The 11,262-nt window shown below is 47.2% G+C and overlaps 1 long non-coding RNA gene across 1 annotated transcript; it reads left to right on the top strand.

Annotated features, from left to right (window-relative positions):
- Positions 1–4,274: 4,274 nt before the first annotated feature.
- LOC125548082 lies at positions 4,275–6,924 on the top strand. The gene is made up of 3 exons (XR_007300894.1): positions 4,275–4,526; positions 4,613–4,783; positions 6,619–6,924. It is a non-coding gene; the product is annotated as an uncharacterized LOC125548082 (long non-coding RNA).
- The last annotated feature ends 4,338 nt before the right edge of the window (positions 6,925–11,262 follow it).

The raw sequence follows: 11,262 nt of genomic DNA on the forward strand, positions 1-11,262 counted from the left end.
ACGGACTAGTCAACGTCGGTGAACATCTTCATGTTGATCGTATCTTCTATACGACTCATGCTCGACCTTTCGGTCTTCTGTGTTCCGAGGCCATGTCTATACACATGCTAGGCTCGTCAAGTCAACCTAAGTGTTTGCATGTGTAAATCTGTCTTACACCCGTTGTATGTGAACGTTTTGAATCAAACACCCGATCATCACGTGGTGCATTGAAACAACGAACTGTCGCAACGGTGCACAGTTAGGGGGAACACTTTCTTGAAATTATTATGAGGGATCATCTTATTTACTACCGTCGTTCTAAGTAAACAAGATGCAAAAACATGATAAATATCACATGCAATCAAATAATAATAGTGACATGATATGGCCAATATCACATAGCTCCTTTGATCTCCATCTTGGAGCTCCATGATCATCTTGTCACCGGCATGACACCATGATCTCCATCATCATGATCTCCATCATCGTGTCTCCATGAAGTTGCTCGCCAACTATTACTTCTACTACTATGGCTAACGTGTTTAGCAATAAAGTAAAGTAATTTACATGGCGTTTCTCAATGACATGCCGGTCATACAAAAATAAAGACAACTCCTATGGCTCCTGCCGGTTGTCATACTCATCGACATGCAAGTCGTGATTCCTATTACAATAGCATGAACAACTCATACATCACATATATATCATTCATCATTCATCACAACTTTGGCCATATCATATCACAAAGCACTTGCTGCAAAAACAAGTTAGACGTCCTCTAATTGTTGTTGCAAGTTTTACGTGGCTGAAGTAGGGTTCTAGCAAGAACGTTTTCTTACCTACGTGAAAGCTACAACGTGATTTGTCAACTTCTATTTACCCTTCATAAGGACCCTTTTCATCGAATCCGCTCCAACAAAAGTAGGAGAGACAGACACCCGCCAGCCACCTTATGCAACTATTGCATGTTAGTCGGTGGAACCGGTCTCACGTAAGCATATGTGTAAGGTTGGTCCGGGCCGCTTCATCCCACAATACCGTTGAAGCAAGATAAGACTAGTAGCGGCAAGAAAGTTGACAACATCTACGCCCACAACAAATTGTGTTCTACTCGCGCAAGAAGAACTACGCATAGACCTAGCTCATGATGCCACTGTTGGGGAACATTGCAGAAAACAAAAATTTTCCTACGGTTTCACCAAGATCCATCTATGAGTTCATCTAGCAACGAGTGATTGGATTGCATCTACATACCTTTATAGATCATGCACAGAAGCGTTCAAAGAACAGGGATGAGGAAGTCGTACACGACGTGATCCAAATCACCGAAGATTCTAGCGCCAAACGGACGGCACCTCCGTATTCAACACACGTACGGTCAGCGCAACGTCTCCTTCTTCTTGATCCAGCAAGAGGGAAGGAGAGGTTGAGGAAGATGGCTCCAGCAGCAGCACGACGGCGTGGTGGAGATGGAGCTGCAGTACTCCGTCAGGGCTTCGCCAAGCGCTATGGAGGAGGAGGAGGTATTGGAGAGGGAGAAGGAGGCAACCAAAGGCGTGGATGAAAAGCCCTCCTTCCCCCACTATATATAGGAGGGCCAGGGGGGCACCGGCCCTAGGAGATCCAATCTCCTAGGGGGGCGGCGGCCAAGGGAGGTTTCCCTCCCCCCCAAGGCACCTATGAGGTGCCTTCCACTAGTGGGACTCTTCCCTTTTGTGAACCCTAGGCGCATGGGCCTCTTGGGGCTGGTGCCCTTGGCCCATGTAGGCCAAGGCGCACCCCCTACAGCCCATGTGGCCCCACCCGGTGGACCCCCGGGACCCTTCCGGTGGTCCCGGTACAATACCGATAACCCCGAAACTTGTCCCGATGGCCGAAATAGCACTTCCTATATATAATTCTTTACCTCCGGACCATTCCGGAACTCCTCGTGACGTCCGGGATCTCATCCGGGACTCCGAACAACATTCGAGTTACTGCATATACATATCCCTACAACCCTAGCGTCACCGAACCTTAAGTGTGTAGACCCTACGGGTTCGGGAGACATGTAGACATGACCGAGACGACTCTCCGGTCAATAACCAACAGCGGGATCTGAATACCCATGTTGGCTCCCACATACTCCAGGATGATCTCATCGGATGAACCACGATGTCGAGGATTCAAGCAACCCCGTATGCAATTCCCTTTGTCAATCGATATGTTACTTGCCCGAGATTCGATCGTCGGTATCCCCATACCTCGTTCAATCTCGTTACCGGCAAGTCACTTTACTCGTACCGTAATGCATGATCCCGTGACCAGACACTTGGTTACTTTGAGCTCATAATGATGATGCATTACCGAGTGGGCCCAGTGATACCTCTCTGTCATACGGAGTGACAAATCCCAGTCTTGATCCGTGTCAACCCAACAGACACTTTCGGAGATACCCGTAGTATACCTTTATAGCCACCCAGTTACGTTGTGACGTTTGGTATACCCAAAGCACTCCTACGGTATCCGGGAGTTACACGATCTCATGGTCTAAGGAAAGGATACTTGACATTGGAAAAACTGTAGCAAACGAACTATACGATCTTGTGCTATGTTTAGGATTGGGTCTCGTCCATCACATCATTCTCCTAATGATGTGATCTCGTTATCAATGACATACAATGTCCATAGTCAGGAAACCATGACTATCTGTTGATCAACGAGCTAGTAAACTAGAGGCTCACTAGGGACATGTTGGTGTCTATTATTCACACATGCATTATGATTTCCGGATAACACAATTATAGCATGAATAAAGAAAATTATCATAAACAAGGAAATATAATAATAATGCTTTTATTATTGCCTCTAGGCATATTTCCAACACGTACTGTTAAGTGGGGTCCAGGAGAAGCAGTTAGAATGACTGAAGTGATGCCTAAACCAAAAACCTATGTCTTCGAGTGAAGACAATGAGAGCGAATCTTGTCCAGAGCCGGACAAGTCAGCTTTGCTTGTAGCCCAAGTAAAGTTGCCATGAGAGTTTGAAATCTGACCGTTGAGACACGTGTCAGTTCCTTAGTGACCCAGGGTCATTTCGGACAAATCAGGTCGGGTTGCCAAGTGGCTATAAATAGCCCACCCCCTACAACCATAAACGGTTGGCTGCTCAGATTTCAGTGCATGGCTTTTGTCGTTGGAGAGCAACCCACCTCGAAGCCTTTGAGAGAGAGAATTCCTTGCGAGGATAAAGCCCTAACCACCCAGAGCCAGAGTAAATTGGGAATCACTTAAGTCTTCTTGTCTGAGTGATCTCAAGACTTATTTCACTTGAGGACTGTGCATCCTCCAGACGGTTAGGCGTCGCGTTCAGAGCATCCAAGAGACATTGTGGATTGCCAGTGATTTGCTATACCTTTTGTCTTCACAACGTAACTGTATGATTTGTTTGGCTTCATAACTTCTTCCTACCTGATCCTTATTACACTGCAGCTACTTGTCATTGTGCTTTCACTCTATTGAATACTTGACCATGGCTTGCCTAGTGTAATCTAACTTCCGCTGCATAGTGATAGGCTTATCTCTACTGTTTGTCTTCATAACTTCCACGTTTTGAAGACTTTCATAAAAATCGCCTATTCACCCCCCCTCTAGTTGATATAACGCACTTTCAGAGTGTTAGTTTTTGCCACCTCATTTTTGCATAGGAGAACAAAGTGGATGACACTTGATGGGTTCTCACACACTTATCTCATCTCTCTTTTTGTGGCTAGGAGGACTAAGTTTTTCTCTCTTGGCGAAGAGGCGCTCAATTTTGGCTTGTGGCTCTCACTTTATTTTTGGTGGATCACTCTCTCACTAGAATCTTCACAATGGGTGGATGCTTGCTTATCGGCGATCACTTGGCTTGATAACATTGATCGAAACACATATTCCTTGCCTTTCATCTTGAAGCTATAGTAGTTGGTCCGTCCGTTGTGGATGACTCCACGGTCAAATTGCCAACACTACTAGGGAAAAGCTTATACACAGACGCTTACTAGTAGCGCGGGTTTATACCCCTCGCTACTACTACTTATTAGTAGCGCGGGTTTTTATCCCTCGCTACTACTAAGTTGATAGTAGTAGCGCAGATTTTTAACCCTCGCTACTACTAAGTGGTCTCTGCCGTGCCCCCGAGACATTGCCGTAGTAATAGCGAGGGTTATAAATCTGCGCTACTACTTTATGAATAGGTGTAGCGTAGGTCAGATGCCAACGCTACTAGTATATTCCCACACCACCCATCCCGATCCACCCCACTAACCGTCCCACTCCACCACTGTTTGTCTAAAAAAAACACCCAACCCTCGACCCAGATCCCCTTCCACCTCCTCTCTTCTCCCGATTCACCCCTCGTCTCCCTCCCATCTCACGCCGCCGCCGCCACCCACCACCCCGGCGACCTCCCCACCGGCGATCCCCAGCCTCTGCACCCGCGCACGCGCCGCCTCCCCCAGTGCCCCGCCCCCCTCGCCGTCTCCTCCGGCAGACGGGGTCAGCCCCGTGGCGCCAACGTCTCCAAGGTTGGAGATCTCGTCCCCTTCCTTTCGTTCCTTAGCTCTGTTGCATTTCGCCGGCGATTCTGAAGCGTTCGTGTGCTTGTGCTCAGGCGGAGCTGAAGGAGTGGCTGCCCAAGGTGTACGAGGTGAAGGACCCCAACTGCATCTTGGTGTTCAAGTTCCGCACCCACTTCAGAGGCGGCAGGTCCTCCAGATTCGGTCTCATCTAGGACAACCTCGAGTCCGCCAAGAAGTTCGAGCCCAAGTACCGCTTCATCAGGGTATGAATCGGTTCTCCCTCGTTTCTTCTACACATGGAGCTTCGTTTCATTGTCTCTTCTAGATGTGCGCTAGTATTTGGTTACACTGTGGTCACCCATTGGTCGAGATGTAGTAATTTGTATTGATCTAACTGAGGCTTCTTATTCTCGGTGAATTTTATGCTGCTCACTTAGGCTTTGTTTGATTCGAGTTAGATAACTAGGTTTGCTTTCATTTTATGTTTCGGAAGTAGCATGATTAGCATAAGTTATTGTTTGCTAGGTGAAGATAGTCAGCAGTAGAAAATTGGAATTTAGAACAGCTAGTAATTCTTGAGGACCAGCTACACGCGCGCGCCGGAGGAGGACGCTGAGAGGCGCCGCCGCCACAAGGAGAAGCGGAGGGCCCTGGCTAAAAAGACGCCCTCCGGCGTCGCCTGCTGCTACGGCAGTGAAAATTCGATGCCAAATCACACCTGATGGCCGATGTAGTGTCTGCACTAGGAAATGGCTGCTTATCATGCGATGTCTGGGGGATTCCTGCGCGGATCGACCCACGAACTCGCCCGCTGTGGAGGTGGCTCTTGTGCCAAAGCTCGATGCTTTGGTACTGGGGCCGTGGGATTTGTTGCTTCGTCTCCTCCAGATCAGTGATGCATCCTGTTGTTGATGCTGTGTAGGTAGTTTTCACTAGTACCTACATGTGTAGGCACCGTGCCTTTCTGTGGAGCAGTCAAGGTCTTTCCATTATTGGGTAGAGCAGTGTGTCATATAGGTGTCAAGCTGAACACCAAGTTGGGATGTGTGTATGTAATTATCACGGTTGCGTGTTTAGGTTGGCAATTGACTCTGGCCAGACAAATGCATGTTGTCGTGCAGCGTGTGTCGAAACAATCATGATTGTATGTTCTTGTACTTCTGTAAGCTTAGTGCTTTGAAATAGGACGCTACAATAGAGCTTGGGTTTGGGCGTACGCCTTATTGTTTCTTGAAACAATAGGCAGATGATTAAAAAAAAATCCAAACACAGAATTCATGATTTTCAGGCAAAGATGGACGCGCACTGGAACATGTATGAATGGATTTTGTTTCTGTTCATTTTCATTTTCATACTTGATTATTGTTTGTCCATCCCAATCTAGCTTGTTGCAGTGTCACTTGGCATACACCTAAAAGGTCAAACCCTTTTTAGGGAAAAGAAGGTCAAGCTCTTGATAGAACATGAAAATGTTGCTTTGTTCTTCAATCTTAATTGCTAATTTCACTATCTGCTTCTGATTGTCATATCTGTGAATCACATGGATTTTTAAATGCTTGGTCATGTTCATTATGTTGGTCTGTAGCACTAACACCTAGTTTAACACAATCACTTAGTTTTGGTTAATGTTGATCCTCAGTATTTTTATTGTTTGCTCGGCTGAATTAAACTTGTTATGAGTCAATCTACTGCTTCAGTGGCGGTGCTAGAACAAAACCCTATGGGGCCAATTTCTACAAAAGCTTCCACACTTGATGGAGTTTGGTGTGTATATGAGCATATGAGCATGGTGGCAATGTTCTCAAAAACCTGTGATGCCAATTGACCACACAGCTCATGTAACACCAACACTTTACTGCTTTCAAGTTACTGAAGGCTTGCAAACACTTGATGAAAACAGTGCTATTCTTGGCACATTTTCCTCCTGTTGCATCTTGGCTTTTAACCTTGTTTTTCTATGTGCAGCGATCTCTTGTTAATAGAAATCACTCACTTTTTTGTTTTCGTATATTTATTCCTGTAGCTACTGTACAACACAACATGCAAGGAAATATATGTCTGCTGAAATTTAATTTTATTTGTTCTTTGCTCTTTACAGAAATCTTGGATTCATAAATGGGAGAAGCACATAAGGGAGAAGAAGATGATTGCAAGGATGGAGAGGGAGCAAATCATTTGGAGGGATAGAATGCCACTGTTTGGTGTTTTTATGCATTTTTGTTTGCTTTCAACTGTGTTTGCACTAGCTGGGAATAAGTGACTAGGCAATAAGTGTAGATGTATGGATATGCTCTAATGCTCCTCGTTTACTATAAATCTTTGATTTTGAATGATGTGGAATGCTGCTGGTTTATTACAAATCTGGGCTTGTTTTAGTTGTTAGAATTGTATGCATAAAATGGAATTGATGGATTTTTTTAATTCCTAATTAGTTAGTAGTAGCGTGGGGGTGAAATGGAGCGCTACTAGTATTCATGATACTAGTAGCGGCTACGTGTGGTACTATAGACGCGCTACTACTATTTCGTTAGTAGTAGCGCGGTTGACATCCGCGCTACTATTAAATTGTTAGTAGTAGCGTGGGCTACTACTAACATTTAGCTGTAGCGCGATACTAGTAGCGCGGGTACCCGCGCTGCTAGTAGCCAATTTACCCGCGCTGCTAGTAGCCTTTTTCCTAGTAGTGCAAGGTCGTCCCAAGAGAAGGTGGCGCACCGACATAGGAACTACATCACACTCCAAGGTGTCCTCGTAGGCGCCAATCTTGAAAGAAACTTGCACCGTATGCTCCACTTGAATTGTGCCGGAGTCGCTTAGCCATTGCACCTTGTAGGGACGAGGGTGCTTCTTCTTGACCAATTGGAGCTTGGAACATAGCTCCTCGCTTGCCAAGTTGTGACAACTTCCTCCGTCGATGACGACCTTCACGGAATGCCCGTTGATGCCAGCCTTTGTGTGGAAGATGTGGCACCGTTGGTCTTCATCTTGATGGTGTTGGAGCGTCAAGACCTTGGAGACCACGAGAGAGGGACTTGAATCATTGTCACAAAACACTTGATCATCTTCATCTTCGTTGACGCGCCGGTGCATGGCCACGTGCTCAAGGGCTTCCATTTCTTCTTCACTCATCGAGTCATAAGTGCCATCATCGTTGAAGATCATAGTTCGCTTGTTGGTGCATTCGAAGGACTTGTGTCCCTGGCCACCACTCGAGAGAACTTGTCTTGACGGGGTCGTTCGGTGGCGCCGAAGATGAGGGGGTCTTGGATTTGTAGTTGCTTGCCAGAGAACGCGTCGAGGAAGGCATAGCTTGCTTGGAACTTGACTTGTCGCCGGTACTTGGTGATGCTCTAGTTGAGGTAGGAGTTGCCGAAGTCGCGGGAGCCGTAGGTCTTGGACGAGTACTTGGCATATTTGAAGTCATCTTGGACTTGTCGCTCGGCCTTGGTCGCTTGATGAACTAGCTCGAGAAGGTTTGAGTATGGTTGGAAGTCGGCAATCCGCTTGATTGGGTGGTTGAGGCCGTTCAAGAAGCGTGCCATTGTTTTCTCATCGTCTTCCTTGACATTGGCTCGTATCATGGCAATCTCCATTTCTTGGTAGTATTCTTCCACCGTCTTCGTGCCTTGTTTGTGGAGTTGCAACTTCTTGAAGAGATCACGGGTGTAGTGTGTAGGCACGAAGCGAGCTCTCATGACGTCTTTCATTTCCATCCACGTTGTGATTGGAGGTTCGCCTCTTGTATGTCGTCGCTCGATCACTTGTTCCCACCAAATGAGAACGTAGTCTTGGAACTCGAGAGAGGCCATGGCGATCTTCTTTTCCTCGTCGTAGTTGTGAAGACGGAATATCTTGTCCACCTTCAAGGCCCATGAGAGATACTCTTCGGGATCATTGCTTTCGGAGAACTTGGGCATGGTGAACTTGAGCTTGCCGTAGCGGAATTCTTCATCGAAGTAGCGGTTTTGATCTCGCTCTTGCCGTGGAGGAAGGTCCTCAAATGCTCGTTCCTCAAGATGTCGCTCTTGGCGTGGAGGAGGGTCTTGAGGCACTTGATTCTCTTGATGTCGTTCTTGCCGTGGGGGAGGACGAGGGATATGCGCTTGGTTGCGCCTTTCTTGGAGTTCTTCGTGATGCACGGCTTCTTCTTGTATCTCCCGACGAAGAGCTTCATCTTGCTCACGTGCTTCCCGGCCGCGTTGGGCAACGACACGTGTGGAATCTCGGAGTGCATCTAGGGCCGCTTGGGCTTGAACTTCACGCCGTAGTTGTTGTTGTCGAAGTGCTTCGGCATCTTGCTCCTCTTGGTGTAGGCGCGCTCGTTCCTCTTGTTCTTGACGGATGGCGTGTTCATCTTGAGGTTGTTGCCGTGGCACTTGTGGAGGCATTTGCTCTTGCTCCCTTGGTTCTTGTGCTTGTTGTCGCGCCCTTTCACGTGCTCGTACTCGGTCTTGTAAGCCATTGCCATAGAATGGATTTTCTTGAGCTTGGCGATCTTGAGGTGCTTGACGTCGAGGGACTTGAGCTCGGGGAGGACTTGTATCGTAGGCGGAGTAGTCCGAAGAGTGTCGGCTTGAGCGGTGGCTTGAGTGGCGCCGTCTTGTTGACGATGATGAGGAAGACGGGCGTCGCACGATCATGTTGCGGAGCTCTTCCATTTGTGTAGTGAACTTGTCGTCTATGTAGTCACGATTCCTTGCTTCCGCTTGACGAACGTCGGCGGCGAGTCGGTCAAGGCGTTCACCCAAGGCCTCACTTTCTTGATGGAGAGCCCTTTGCGCGATGAAGAAGTGGCCCTTGGTGACGTAGTCGGCCTCGCCACCTTGGTCCTCAAAGAGCGGGTTCGCCGACGAACTTGGCCTATCCATCATAACCAAGTGGGGTGAGTAGGAAAGTGAGAGAACAAAACCGAAGTTACCTTTTCCGAGGATTGAGGATGTAACAAGTGTCACTCAATGTAATGCCACAATAGTAGAATTGGAACCGGGTTTGTTTCTCACACCTACAAGGAAAAGGCTTTTGGAGGAGCTCGGTTAGGAATGGTGGCAAAAATTTCAAGCAAATGTTAGTCAAGATATCGATAAGGTTGAGAGGGTTCACAAAAATGCAAGTAAAGCAAATAGATCAAAGACAAGAGTATCACTAGGAACACACACACACACGGAAGAAAGATGGGATCCGCACAACCAAGGGGTGAGCTCAAAATGTGTGACCATGGAAAATGCTCTCGTTGTGCGAATGCTAGAGAGACGCTAGCTTGATTGCTCAAATGGGCAAGATACACTTGTGCACCAACCTATGAGAGAAATGTGCCGTCTTCAATCCCGACTATGCTATGTATGAAGTGTCCAAGATGATATGCAAAATGGCTCAATGCTATTGCTTATAAGCTCTTTGTTTCTCCTCTTTTGCTTAAAATCTTTTCTTTCTTTCTCTTTTTTTCTCTATGCTTGATGCTCGAGCCAAGTATGATATGAGACAAGTATGTAAGATATGCACGGGAGAGACTTATGGCACTAAGATGATAACAAGATCACTACGGTGCACAATAGCGTGGCCCGGCAATTCTCAACTCGCTAGTCTCGATGGGTAAGCAACGCAAAAGGCTCGGGCTATCAATGCAAAAGCAAAGGTAAGTGTCGTCGAGGTTACCGTCCTTTCTTACGGTTAGCGGTGAAGATGACTCCGAGGCGATGATGAATGGCAGTGATGTCGATGTCACACGTTCCTAAGTAGCCGAAACACCTTAGGAAACGGAAACCACAACTCAAAACTCGGTCAAATGCAGAAGGTGGGTGTTTTTGTGTTGATTTTTGGATGGATTCTAATGGTGGTGGTAATGATATATGTGGATGGGGGGTGTCAAGAGCTTTCAAACGAGCTAAAGAGCACAGAAAACGGACTTGGGAGGTGGAAGTTATGGCCAAAACAGTGTTGGTAGTGGGCTGATTTGGGGGGGGGTGCGGGGCCCCGGGGGGGGGGGGTGCGGGTGCCCGGGGTGGTCAGGGGAAAATGGCCTGGGGGTGTGGGTGCCCGGTGGTACGAGGTGCGGGCACCCGGTGGTGGCCGATTTGGGCGGAAATGTTTGGGGAAAGGCCAAATTCGGTGGATTTCGTGGTGGGAAGGGTGGGGATTGTTGGGGAGGGGCTAGATCCACTTGCCAAACATCAAATCCATGGACCAAAACAACCAAATCTCACAAGATCCAAAAAATTTCAAGAATAATTTTGGGGGCTATTTTTGTGGGGATTTTCGAATTTGGACGAAAAACAACAAAATCAAGCCAGCAAATGGTGGGATGGGACTCCAAGATGTGAATCAACCTTGCTCATGATACCAAGATGTTGTAGGGTGAAACCCTAGAGGGGATCTTTTCACACTTGGAGGGGGAAAAGGAGGAAGAACACTCAAGAACACAAGGCACAAATCACTCAAACAAACCCAATATCACATCCACTAGAGTAGCACACAAGAGATCCACAAGATTACATGAACAATTCAAGGAAAATAGCACTAGGTAAGTTCTTCCCACTAGGTGAGGTCTTGATCTTGATCTCCTTCAAGAGGAGGGCTTGATAATCCCAAGGATTCTTTCCAAAGAGGGGTCTTGATCTCCAAGAGGAGGAGGATACAAGGAGCAAAGCTCTCTTTGGTGTTTTAAAATACTTTGCTACCCCACAAATGACCTAGGACATGCCCTTATATAGTTTAGGGACGAAACAAGTGAAGAGAGGGGGGGTAC

The sequence above is a fragment of the Triticum urartu genome, chromosome 3 (genome assembly GCF_003073215.2).
Source record: "Triticum urartu cultivar G1812 chromosome 3, Tu2.1, whole genome shotgun sequence".
NCBI classification, from domain to species: Eukaryota; Viridiplantae; Streptophyta; class Magnoliopsida; order Poales; family Poaceae; genus Triticum; species Triticum urartu.